We start from the raw sequence: 13,320 nt of genomic DNA, 5'->3' as shown, positions 1-13,320 counted from the left end.
CTAGACAGCCTCATCTTTGTCCATAGGAGAAGCTGGTGGTTTTGAACCACCAGACTTGTTATAAGCAGCCCAATGCTTACTTGAAAGTGCCACAGGTTTACAAGATATATTCTCTGGGGACCCAACTCTATCCATAGCACAGTTCAAAGCATATCCCTTGTTTTAATGCTATCAGTCACTGAAAGGGGTACTTCCTAGAATCACCACCCCTTAGTCTCAGTGTATTTACATTATTGAACAGGGATGGTCAGTTTGTAGTTATTACCATTCTTTGAATAATCTGTTATCTTTTGTTTGTCTCACATCTCAACTGGGTTGAGACTTGGCTCAAATAAAACCTCTCCATGTACTAATAAAATCTTTTAGAAGACCTAAGTGTCACATCTTAGAACTACTGGAACTTGCAACAATATCAGGAAAACCGATGGGAAAAGATCCTTGGTGCCTAACTTTGCAATCAAGACTCATCAAATGCTTTCGGGATTGTTAAGGGGGGGGTGGGGGGAGATTAACGTTAACTGAGCATCTATACCAATCCCTGTACTGAACCTTTTATTACCTCATATTATCCTCAGAATTTCCCTGTGAGATCGACATCGATATTTGCAATCAACCGATGAGCAAATGAAAAGGAGACCTGCTGCCTTGAACGAATACAAGTAAATGGTGGAGCAGGACTTTGAAGCCATGTACAGCTGATGCTAATCTCTTCAGGAGCAGGGGAGCAAGGCTTCCACAGGAATACTTAATTAAATAAACAAATGCATTCATTGGCGATTAGCTCTCGCCTCTGGTATGATTTTTATCAGACTAATGTCTGTGCTCTCCCTCGCTGCTAAGAAGCCTTGCTTGGTACGTTGATGAAGAAGAGAAGCATATGTACAAATAAGATAGGACTATTGGAAACGATTTTTAAATAGTCATGACTGCAGAGAAAGGCCTAACCTGAGTCATTTTCTCCCTTCAAAAAAAGTATAGGTCAGAAAAGAGCTAAGGTTATACTAAGTCTGGGGCTCATCATAATTCAGCACCATGGGCAGCAAAAGAGGGCCAATAAAACTGAAATATGAGACAGACAAGAGATAAAGGGAAAAGAAAGAAAGTGCTTAACTCCCAGGTTCCTCCAAAGGAATTTCAAACTGTTGAGGGTTTTATTCACCCTTTCAGTCCGGGCTATTTGTCTTCCTTCTGCCACCCACGCTCCTTCCCGAAGAAAAGCCATCCTCTCTCCCACCTGACAGTGCAAATTCCTTCCTCCAAGGGGCCCACACCCATTTGCTTCACTTCTCCAATGGCTTTGCTGGCACAGGTGCCACCATCTTTCTGAGAAACACCTGGAGGAGCGTGGAGCCGGGACTGGCTGTGTCCTTCTCTTGTAGAGGTCATGTAGCACTTAAGAGCAGGAAGAAAACAGTCAGAGGACTAAGACCCACACACCCAGAAATTGTTGCCATGTTCCTCAATATGTAAGGAATACTTTAAATCCAGGGGAATGGAGACTCTGATTAAAAAGCTAAATATGAGGGGGAGAAAATGGCGACCAGATAGGACTCATCTCTCCGGAGCTCCTGCTGCCAGACCAGAAAATTGAGAGGTAAGGCAAAGGAAACGGGGAGGTGGAGTCCTGAAATTAGAACTAGGGTACCACGGTTTCTCCTGAACCCCTTTTTGTGTGGGATTTCAACTCACAAAGCAAGCCAAGAATGCTTTAAAGCTCCCTAGCTTTGGAGAGCCCGCAAGCGCCAGCGGTGCCCTTGCTGGGAATAGCGATTTCTGTGAGGCAGATGCCGGAGAGGGGACAGAATCCCGGACACGAGGGGAGGCTCACTCCAGAGCAATCCGGGTGGTTGGCTGCCTTGAGCCCACGGACAGGGAAGTGGTGGCGGGTAGACATAATTTAGAGTAAAAGAAAAAATATAGTATTACCTTAGGAAGATCGCGGTGTGGGAGAAAATAAGCAGAAAGTTGGAGTCCAGGGAGCAAATTTAGTTCCAATTGGCTGAGAAGGAAGCAACCCCCCTAATAAACTGGATCTCCCCCTCTGGGGGCCAGCCTGACAGCCCACAAATCGGAGCACATCCCAGCAAAAAAAAAGTGAAATATATATTATTAGTTTAAAACTCAAACCCAAGTCTGGTTGCTCAGCTCCAAGGAGCACATAGGTGGAGGCCCTTAACATAAATCAGCATAAGAAGCAACCTAGCCAAGGAATGCCAGAACTCAGCTACAGGGCCTGGCGGCTTTTAGCATAACAAAGACCCACTGTAGCAAGAGTCAGCTTTAAACAGCAAGGAGCTGCAGCCCAGTGACTATGAGAGACAGTTACATTTGAATATACTCTAGCTGGCCAGGGAGATAAAAAATAAATAAATAAATAAAATCTTCAGGCTCATCAGGCTTGCTTTTTAACTTTTTTGTCTCCTCTTTGTCTCTCACATTCTACTGCTAACCTCCAGACCACTCCCCTTAACCTAGGGCATTTACACCTGTGCCACGCCCAGCTAGACAAGTTCTACCATGTGTAGCTAGCTAGGCTGGTAAAAGACCTGCTGACTCCTACCAGGAGATAATCTGCTCAACTTCTTACTGGGAAATTCATGCCTGTGTGCCTGGGGGCATAAGGCAGCTCAGCCAACACTCCTCAATGCTCAAAGCTGCTGCAGGAATCTCTGCCCAACCTCTGCAACACCAAAGCAGGCAACCCTTCTGGGTAACTCCCCTGAGAGGGAAGCCACAGGAGGATAAAGTGGTAGGTTAATTCCATAGTGAAATAAGCTATAGGCAGTTCGAAGAAGCACTCCTACAAGTCTCCCAGAGAGAGCCAGTGTTCTTCAACTCCCAGGAAAATGGCACCTGGCTCATCTAAAACAACACAACACAAACAGCCATCAGCCCCAACAATCTCAATGAAAAAATGGGAGAAACAAAAGTCAATGCCAGAAGATGTCCTGAACATAATGACATGTATAGATGAAGCAGACATTGAGCTGCCACAGAAAGAAATTTTCAGAATACTACTTGGAGTCATACAGGATATGAGGGAAGCAATACAGAAAAAGGATGAAACGATAGAAGAGGTAAAAGCCATAAATCAAAGAGAAATACAGGAGGTTAGGGAGGAGATAACAAAAACCAGTAGCACACTCATGGAGCTCGAGAAATAGCTGGAGGAATCAGAGAACCGCATCAGTGACTTGGAGGACAGCCAAGCTGACTTTAACAAGCATGAACAAAAATCTAATAAGATCATCAGAGAAGTTAAAGAAAACCTAAGAGCTATGTCTGATGCTATGAAGCGGAACAACATTAGAATTATTGGCTTACCGGAGGAAGACACAACAAAGAAGTCAAACTGCAACAATAGTGAGAGAATTCTTGGAGGAAAGCTTCCCCAGCTTAGTGAATGAAAACCAGGAAACCATTCAGGAGGCTGAAAGAACACCTACTAGACTGTACCCCAAGAAAAAAATCACCAAGGCACATAATAGTTAAACTATCCAACTTTGAGGAAAAGGAGAAAATCATGAGAGCATCTAGGGGAAAACAAGCAACCACATATAAAGGTTAAATAAGAATATGCTCAGCCCTATCATCAGAAACTATGAAGAAGAGGAGAGAGTGAAGTAACATATTCAAAAACTTGAAGAAAAACAGTGCAAACCCAAGAATACTCTACCCAGCTAAATTATCGATCAAGATAGATGGAGAAGTAAAAGTCTTCCCAGACAAGGAAAAAGTCAAAGAATGCATTAAAAGAAACCCAGCCCTACAAAAGATCCTTCCTGACCCAGTATGGGCAGAAGAACAATGCTCACCAAGCATAAATAAGAGGTCACCACACCTCACTCAGATGGCAAAAAAGAGAGAACAGACCTCAAGATAGCACTGACTTAAAGATAGAAAGACTTGAAAGGCTGCTGAGGTAAGCTTTAAAAAAAAAAAGGCAAATGAGGCATAGGGAAAAGCTAAAATATACAAATATTTCTGGGGTAAGGACCAGGTAATATGGCAGGGACCAGACCAAATACAGGGATACACATGGCAGACAAATAAAAAAGGAGTTGGGGAAAGGAAAATAATAATAATAATAAAAAGGGTAGAGGGGGCACAGGGCCCTAACCCACCCAAGGGGATTTTATTGTTTGTGTCTCCACAGAGAAAGAGGGACCAGACTTCAACCCGATGCTCCAAGATGTGAATGCAACATGCTGGCATGGAGTAGGGAAGCAGTGGAGAGGTCTGGGGACATCTGCCCCTCCCTTCAGAAGAATTTATTTCAAAGCACTGCACTGAATCTGCAGCTCCGGAAGAGGGACATATCTGATCAGAGCACATGGGAGCAGATGGAGTGGGAGGAGGAGAATGGAGCACATCATGGCCCACCAGGCCAGAAGGTCGATGTTCCCAATTAGAACAGCCAGCCGACAGAGAGGACCACATGGCCGGCCCCACTATGAGACACAACGTCCCTCACTGACCCATAGCCCTACAGGCGACAACATGGGAGACACAGTGAGGGAATTGTACCCGATCGGATCCCCCACACCGAGGCAAAACATTAAGGGGGTGCAACAGAACAGCAAGGAAATAGAGCGACGAGGTCCCCAGGGAAAGCTGAAGGTGGACTTTGGGGCCAGGGTATGGTGCCCCAACAGACTGGACTGGAAAGGAAAATACTCCTAAATTCCAACAAACAATCCTTGAACTAACTACAAGCTTTTCTTTCTTGTTGTGTTTTATTTTTGTCATTGGTTTGTTGTTGTTTTGTTGTATATTGTTGCATGGTTGTACTCTGTCTTGTTTCTGTGCATGTTACTATCTCCGCAGGTCTGTCTAAATAAGATGGGCTGGATGAACAATTAGAGGAGAAAACAACAGGACCAATAGTTCTGTGGGGACATGGGAGGTGGGGTGGTGGGAGGAAAGATAGTGGTGTTAATAAACCCAGGGACGAGGGAACAACAAGCAACCAAAATCGGTGGTGAGAGGGTGTGGGAGACCTGGTTGGGCATGATCAAGGGTAATGTAACTAAGAGGAATTGCTGAAACCCTGGTGGGGACTGAGCATGATAGTGGGACAAGAGGGAAGTCAAAGGAAATACAGGAAAGAGCTGGGAGGCAAAGGGCATTTATAGAGATCTAGATAAAGATGTATACATATGCAAATATATTTATACATGAGGATGTGGAAATAGATCTATGTGCATATATTTGTAAGGTTAGTATTAAGGTAGCAGAGGGACATTGGGCCTCCACTCAAGTACTCCCTCAATGCAAGAATACTTCTATTAAATTGGCATTCTATGATGCTCACCTTCCTGACACAACCACTGAAGACAAAGTGGGTGAACAGCTAAATGTGGTGAAGAAAGCTGATGGTACCCTGATGGTTATCAAAAGGGATAGCGTCTGGGGTCTTAAAGGCTTGAAGGTAAATAAGCGGCCATCTGGCTCAGAAGCAATAAAGCCTACTTGGAAAAAGCAGACCAGCCTGTATGACCACGAGGTCCTGAAGAGATCAGTTAGCAGGCATCAAAGAACAAAAAAAAACCTGTATCATTTTGTGCTGACCTCCCTGATATGATCGCTGAAGACAAATGGGTGCATAAGCAAATATAGAGAAGAAAGTTGATGGTGCCCGGCTATCAAAAGATATAGCGTCTGGGGTCTTAAAGGCTTGAAGGTAAACAAGCGGCCATCTAGCTCAGAAGCAACAAAGCCCACATGGAAGAAGCATACCAGCTTGTGCAATCACAAGGTGTCAAGGGATCAGGTATAGGCATCATCAGAACAAAAATCTTACCATAGTGAATGAGGGTGGGTAGTGCAGAGTGGAGACCCAAAGCCCATTAGTAGGCCACTAGACACCCCCTTACAGAAGGATAATGGGGAGGAGACGAGATAGGGTGTGATGTAGCAATGATGAAAAATACAACTTTCCTCTAGTTCCTAAATGCTTCCTCCTCCTCCCCCCCCCCCCCCACTGTCATGATCTGAATCCTACCTTGCAAGTCTGACTAGACCAGAGGATGTACACTGGTACAGATGGGAACTGGAAACACAGGGAAGCCAGGGCAGATGATCCCCTCAGGACCAGTGGTGTGAGTGGTGATACTGGGAGGGCATAGGGAGGGTGGGTTGGAAAGGGGGAACCTATTTCAAGGATCTGCATGTGACCTCTTCCCTGGGGGACATACAACAGAAAAGTGGGGGAAGGGAGATGTGGGACAATGTAAGATATGACAAAATAATAATTTATAAATTATCAGGGGTTCATGAGGGAGGGGGCAGTGGGGAGGAAGGGGAAAAAATAAAAGAATAAACAAACAAATAAATAGATAAATAAATAAATAAAAATTTTTAAAGCTAAATGTGACTCTGAAGGGTTCATTAGGCTCCATGAACGACCCTGGCATAAACACACCAGCTCAAAGCAAGAGTGGGGCCAGTGAAAATGTGTTGAATTCAGGGCTATTTTAAAGACATGTCTTGATGCGATTGCCCAAGAATGCACATTTAAGATAAAAATGAACATTTTTGTAATAGAATAGTGCATCGTTGAGTTCACCAAATGATTTATAATACATTCAGACCCTACACTTTTAAGACCATACCCCAGGCAGGAGACACAGCACTAACAGACCTATGCACGCTCATGTTCGTCACAGCGCTGTCCACAGTAACACCAACCTGGAGACAGCCTACAGACCCACCAGTAGAAGAACGGGTAAAGAAACTTTGGTACATGCACACAATGGGATATGATGCATCACACACACACACACAAATAACAAAGCAATGAAGCACCTCATGAGGTAAATGGACCTAGAGAATATTATACCGGATGAAGTTAATCAATCACAAAAGGACAAATATTTTATGAGACCACTGCTATAAGGAGGGGTGGCGAGAGGGGGATAAGACAAAGACTGACTGTGGTAGTTATATAATCTGTTGTCAATTTGAGTATTAAGAGTCAAGGGGTGGAGTTTAGTCTGTCAATCAAGTCCCAGCTTGATGACCTCATTTGGAGGCACTAAAGAGACAAATCGCTCTTTGGAAGCAGGACCCAGGCTTACTCCCTGGGAGACTTTGCAGCTGACAAGACACATGGAGCTATGCTAATGCCCTGAGCTCAAGGACCATGTGGAGAGCCTTGCAGCACTGAGATGCTTACCACTGGATCCACAAGACTTCCCACCCACTGGCCTGTGATCTTCCTGCATTTGGTGTCATAGGTGCGTGGATCTGAAGAAAAATTTATGGATTGGTTTTGACATGGGTAATATCGGACTTGTGGCCTTGATCTGGACTTGGCTGGGAGGTTTGCTCAATACTCAGTTGCTCTTATATATAAAGTTCTTTCTAAGACATACATATGTCTCTATGAATTTGTTTCTCTAGTCTACCTAGACTAAGACACTTGCATACCAAAGGGAACAGACTTTGGAGGTTAGTGAGGAGGAGAGAAAGAGGGAAGATGTAGCAATGTACTAGGATGTTGGCATGTGCTGACTTGGATGAAAGGGAGGGTGGAAGACAACAAAAGGGAGAAGGGAAATCAGAAAAGGTGGAGGTAGGATAGGGTACGGCAAAGGGGTTGATGAATGGTTTGAACTATTCAATGCCAAGTGGATGGTCTGAAATGGAGCCCCACCATAGCACCACTCAATTCACAATTATATTTTTTAAAAGACAGAAAGAAAAGATCTGGTCTTGAAGATTTTTCTCAGGTACTAATGAAGCCCCAACTCCTCTGTGTCCTTCATTATATCCTCCTACCTGTGTTTCGAAGCTGTGCACACGGTTGCAGCGGGAAACTGACAGGGAAATGCCAGAAGTTTAGGCTGAATTCAGAAGAGGACGTGGGACAAGGGATATCATTGCTGATGTCAGCTGGAGCCTGACTCAACGCCGAAAGATGTTTACTTGTGTTTCATTGACTACGCAGAGGCATCCGACTGTGGGGACTGTGGATAACCTTGAGAATTCCAGAACCCTTCACTGTGCTCATTCAGAACGGGTACATGGGTCAAGAGGCAGTTGTGGGGACAGAAAAAGGGAATGAATGTTGCGTAGTTTAAATTCAGGAGAGGTATGTGTCAGGATTGTATCCTCTCACCTTCCTGGTTCAATATATATACTGAGCAAATCATCAGGGACGCTGCATTAAACATGAGGAAGAATGTGGCATCGGGATTGGAGGAAGGTTTACTAGCAACCCGCGATGTGACTTGTGTATAATTTTACATAAAATTCCCTATCAGGAATATTTCCAGCTAGAGTTGTAAAAACACGATGGAACATGACTGCCAACTCCATGAAACTGGACAGCGTCCGCAGAAAATATTACCTTCTTGAAGCTTGCACTTAACCATTAATGTGACACTTGAGTTTAAAAAGGCATCTTTATTGAAATGAAAAAGAGCAAGACCATGGAAAGTAAGTGGCCTTTCATCTCTATAATATCTGCACCTCTAATAATATTTGTTGATGTGTCAGTTGGAGACACTATAATGTTTGAACAAAAGACAATTTAACTAAGAGAACATCTTCAAGAACTGTGGCTCTGTTGTGAAAGTATCTGAGAATGGCCATAAAGTGTACACAATGATTGCCCTTAAGAGATGATGAATCTGGGCTTGTTCAACTGACTGGAGCCAAAGACATTTCAAGATGATACTTCTATGTGTAATCCAAGAATTGGGTGAAATAGATGATTCATCATAGTTACATTTATCTAAATTATTGTTTTTTAGAAGCTGCCTGAAAAGCCATCATGTTATAAAGTCCCATTCTGCTCCCTCAAAATTTCAAAACTCTACTTTCAAGTTGAGATTATAAAGAGAGTTATAAATCTGACTTAGCACAATACCCCTTCCTTATAAATGACCTGCCTTGTAGAAATTTAGTACTATTATTAGGAAAGAGTCATCATGCACTTAGCATAATTATACCCAAATTAATTGTCTTTGGGGGGAAAACATCAGTAAATAAAATTGTATATATGTGTGTGGTGTGCTATCTGTTAATATATGTTTTATAATGTGTTATCTATTATCATGATATAATATTTTAATGTTAATTATATATTTAAATCTATAATTTTCCAATTAAAAATGCATAATTATATGTCTATCCAATGTAGTATTTGCTGCCTCAAGTCAAGGATGACACATAATGACTCAGGGTGACAGACTAGAATGACCCAGAGGCGTTTCCGAGGCTGCAATCTTTATGGAAGCAGATTGCCAGGTCTTTCCCTGTGGAGTCTCTGAATGGGCTCCCCCAATGTTTTGGTTATCATCCAAAAGCCTAACCATTGCCTTACAAGCATCCACTGATATAGACACATACATACAGATACAAATGCAGACCATATCTCGCTGAAGACAAACGGGTGCATAAGCAAATGTGATAAAGAAAACTGATGGTGCCCGGCTAGCAAAAGATATAGCATCGGGGTAGGGGAGGGGCTTAAAGGTAAACAAACAGCCATCTAGCTGAGAAGCAACAAAGCCCAAATGGAAGAAGCACACCAGCCTGTGCAATCATGAGGTGTTGAAGGGATCAGGTAGCAGGCATCAAAGAACAAAAAAATCATATCATTGTGAATGAGGGAAAGTGTGGAATAGAGACCCAAAGCTCATCTGTAGGCAACCGGACATCCCCTTACAGAAGGATTGTGGGCAGGAGTCAAGGCAGTCAGGGTTCAGCGTAGCAACAATGAAACATACAACTTTCCTCTAGTTCTTTGATGCTTCCTTCCCGCCACTATTATGATCCCAATTCTACCTTACAAATCTGGCTAGACCAGAGGATGTACACTGGTACAGATAAGAATGGGAAACAAAGGGAATCCAGGACAGATAGACCCTCAGGACCAATCATGAGAGTAGCGATACCAGGAGGGCAAGGGGAAGGTGGGGTAGACAGGGGTAACCAACCACAAGGATCTACATATGACCCCCTCCCTGAGGGATGGACAACAGAAAAGTGGGTGAAGGGAGATGTTGGACAGTGTAAGACATGACAAAATAATAATAACATAAATTATCAAGAGTTTGTGAGGAGGGATCATGGAGGGAGGAGAAAAAATTAGCTGATACTAAGGGCTCAAGTAGAAAGAAAATATTTTGAGAATGATGATAACAACACATGTACAAATGTGCTGGACACAATGGATGGATGGGTGGATTATGATAAGAGCTGTAGGAGCCCCCAATAAAATGATTATAAAATAAAAAACACAAATATCAATCATTTCATTCCTCCAAACACTTGTCATAATATAAAATATTATATAGCACAGAAAACCAAAAGCCCATTGTCACTGACTCATAGCAACCCTGTAAAACAGAGTAGGGCTGCCCCTTTGGGTTTCTGAGACTGCCCATCACTATAACAACAGAAAGCCACATCTTTCTCCCCCAAGTAGCTGGTGAATTCAAACTGCTGAACCTGAGGTTAGCCGCCCAACTCGTAACCCACTGCACCACTAGGGATTCTTATTAATATGGAAAGAATGGATTAAAACCTTTTCAAAAAGACAATTTGGATCAAGTCATGCAACACTTACAAATCTACTAATCCAAAAGAAACATTTAAAAAATTCCTCAAGGATCATCTCTTTGCTGAAGAGGGTCCCTTCTGACTTGGCTTTTTCTGGCAAATCCTCCTTCCAGCTACAGAGACGATCATTCCGGCACTCTGTATCAAAGACGTTTTGAGCATTCGGGAATTTTGTTGATGAAATGACACAATAGGGCCCCTCGTCCCTTCAGATCAAGAATTGGCTTTGAGATCAGCCCCTGATTCCGTTCCTGTTATACCCAAGATGAAATGGTTCAAACCATGAGTTGATACCGATGCATAAGAACGGGAAATGCATCAATGGAGCCTCAGGTCTCTCTCCGTAGGAGCCTCGTGGCAGCAGAATCATGAGGATCCCTTCACATGTCATTCTTCAAACACAATTGGTGGCTGGCACTTTAATTCGTTCCTTTTGGAAAGAAACATTATATTTCTCTTCTGCTTTTAAAAGCATGCCGAACTCCTTGGCAATTCAATCTTCCTTGTTGGTGTAACGGTTACAAGTTGGATGGCTAACCAGAAGGCTGGCAGTTAAAAACCACCAGTCATTCTGAGGGAGAAAGACTAGGTTTCTCTGGAAAAGCTTGCATCCGCTTTGATCTTCTATTTACTTCCTGGTTTTGTAGTGACCTTTTGCTTTTGCCACGAATGATGTTTTTGATGTCATCTCACAGCTCACAAGGTCTTCTGTCTTTAGCTTTCAACGAATCAAATCTGTTCTTGGGCCTTCTCCAAATTCAGGTGAGATAGACTCAAGGTCGTACTCTGGCTCTCTTAGACTTGTTGAAATTTCCTTCCGCTTCAACCTGAACATACATATAACAGCTGATGGTCTATTCCACGTGAGCCAATGGCTGGTTTTAGCTGCTGATACTCAGCTCCTCCATCATCCCTTCCCATAGAGGTAATCAATTTGATTTCTATGTATTCATTCCATCTGGAGGAGATCATAAGTCTAGTCCCATTTGTATTATTTTTAAAAAATGATATTTGTAATGAAGAAGTCATTGGGCTTACAAACTTCTACCATGCAGTCCCCAACGTTATTTCTACCACCCATATTTTCCAAATACTCTGATTCCTCTTTGTTTCCAAAATTTGCATTCCAATAACTAATAATCACTGATGCATCTTGATTGCATGTTTAATCAATTGCTGGCTGAAAAAAGGTAAAATTCTTTGATTTCTGCATCATTACCTTTAGTAGTTGGTACATATATTTGAATGATAGTTGTACTACCTGGATTTCACTTTATTCATATAGGTGTTATCCTATCACACACAGCATTGTACTTCACAATAGATCTTGAAATAGTGTTTTTCATCCTGTCAGAAGAGACTCTGAAACTTGCTCTTAATTGAAGAGTAGCTAAAGCAAATGGGAGAAATGACAACATTAAAGAACTGAACAGAAATTTTCAATGGGCAGTTAAGAAATACGAAGTCAAATACTATAATAAAATTTGCAAAGGTCTAATTAGAAAATCAAAAATTAAGAACACACTGAGCATAAACTTAAAGAATTCAAGAAAAGAAACTCAAACCCCAAGTTGTAATATTGAAAGACTCTCTGGGCACAATATCGAATGATGCAAGAAGCATCACAGAAGATGGAAAGGATACACCGAGCTGTTGTGTCAAAACAGCTAGTCAACATTCAACCATTTCAAGAGGTAGGATCTGAGCAAGAAATGGTACTGATACAAAAAGTTGAAGCTACGATGAAAGCATTAGCTAAAACAGAGGCTCCCAGAATTGATGGAAAACAATGGAAAGGTTTCAACAAGCTGATGAAGCACTGGAAGCTCACATTCATCTATGCCAGGAAATGTGGAAGACACTTTCATGACCAACTGAATGGACGAGATTCACATTTATAACCATTCCAAAGAAAAGTGATCCAACGGAATGCGTAAATTATTGAACAACGCCACTGATAATACACGCAAGTAAAATTTTGCTCAAGACTAGCCAACAGTTGCAGCAGTACATTGGACAGGGATCATAACAAACTCTGGATAGCCTTAGGACAAATGGGAATTCCAGACACATGATCATGCTTATGCAGAACATGTACATACATGAAGAGGCAGTTGTGAGAACAGGGTGGGGTGGAAAGGGGGAACCGATTACAAAGATCTCATATAACCTCCTCCCTGGGGGATGGACAACAGAAAAGTGGGTGAAGGAAGTGGGTAAGATATGATAAAATAATTTATAAATTATCAAGAGTTCATGAGGAAGGGCGGAGCAGGAGGGAGGGGAAAAAATGAGGAGCTGATACCAAGGGCTCAAGCAGTAAGCAAATGTTTTGAGAATGATGAGGGAAACAAATGTACAAATGTGCTTGACACAATGGATGCATGTATGGATTGTGTTAAGAGTTGTATGAGCCCCCAATAAAATGATTTTTTTTTTTTAAGATCAGGAAAGGTGTGTGTCAGGGTTGTATCCTCTCACCATTCTTACTCAATCTGTATGCTGAGCAATTCGAGAAGCTAGCTTATATGAAGAAGACTGTGGCATCAGCATTAAGAAGAAGGTTTAACCTACAATATGCAGATTAGACAACTTTGCTTGCTGGTGGTGAGGAGGGCTTGAAGGACCTGCTGATGAAGATCAAGGATTGCAACCTTCAGGATAGATTACAGCAAAATGTAAAGAAAGCAAAGATGCCCACAACTTGATTGATAGGTAACATCATGATAAATGAAGACAAAAGTAAAG

Source organism: Tenrec ecaudatus, chromosome 4 (genome assembly GCF_050624435.1).
Source record: "Tenrec ecaudatus isolate mTenEca1 chromosome 4, mTenEca1.hap1, whole genome shotgun sequence".
Lineage (NCBI taxonomy): Eukaryota > Metazoa > Chordata > Mammalia > Afrosoricida > Tenrecidae > Tenrec > Tenrec ecaudatus.
Note: the sequence above shows the minus strand (reverse complement) of the source record.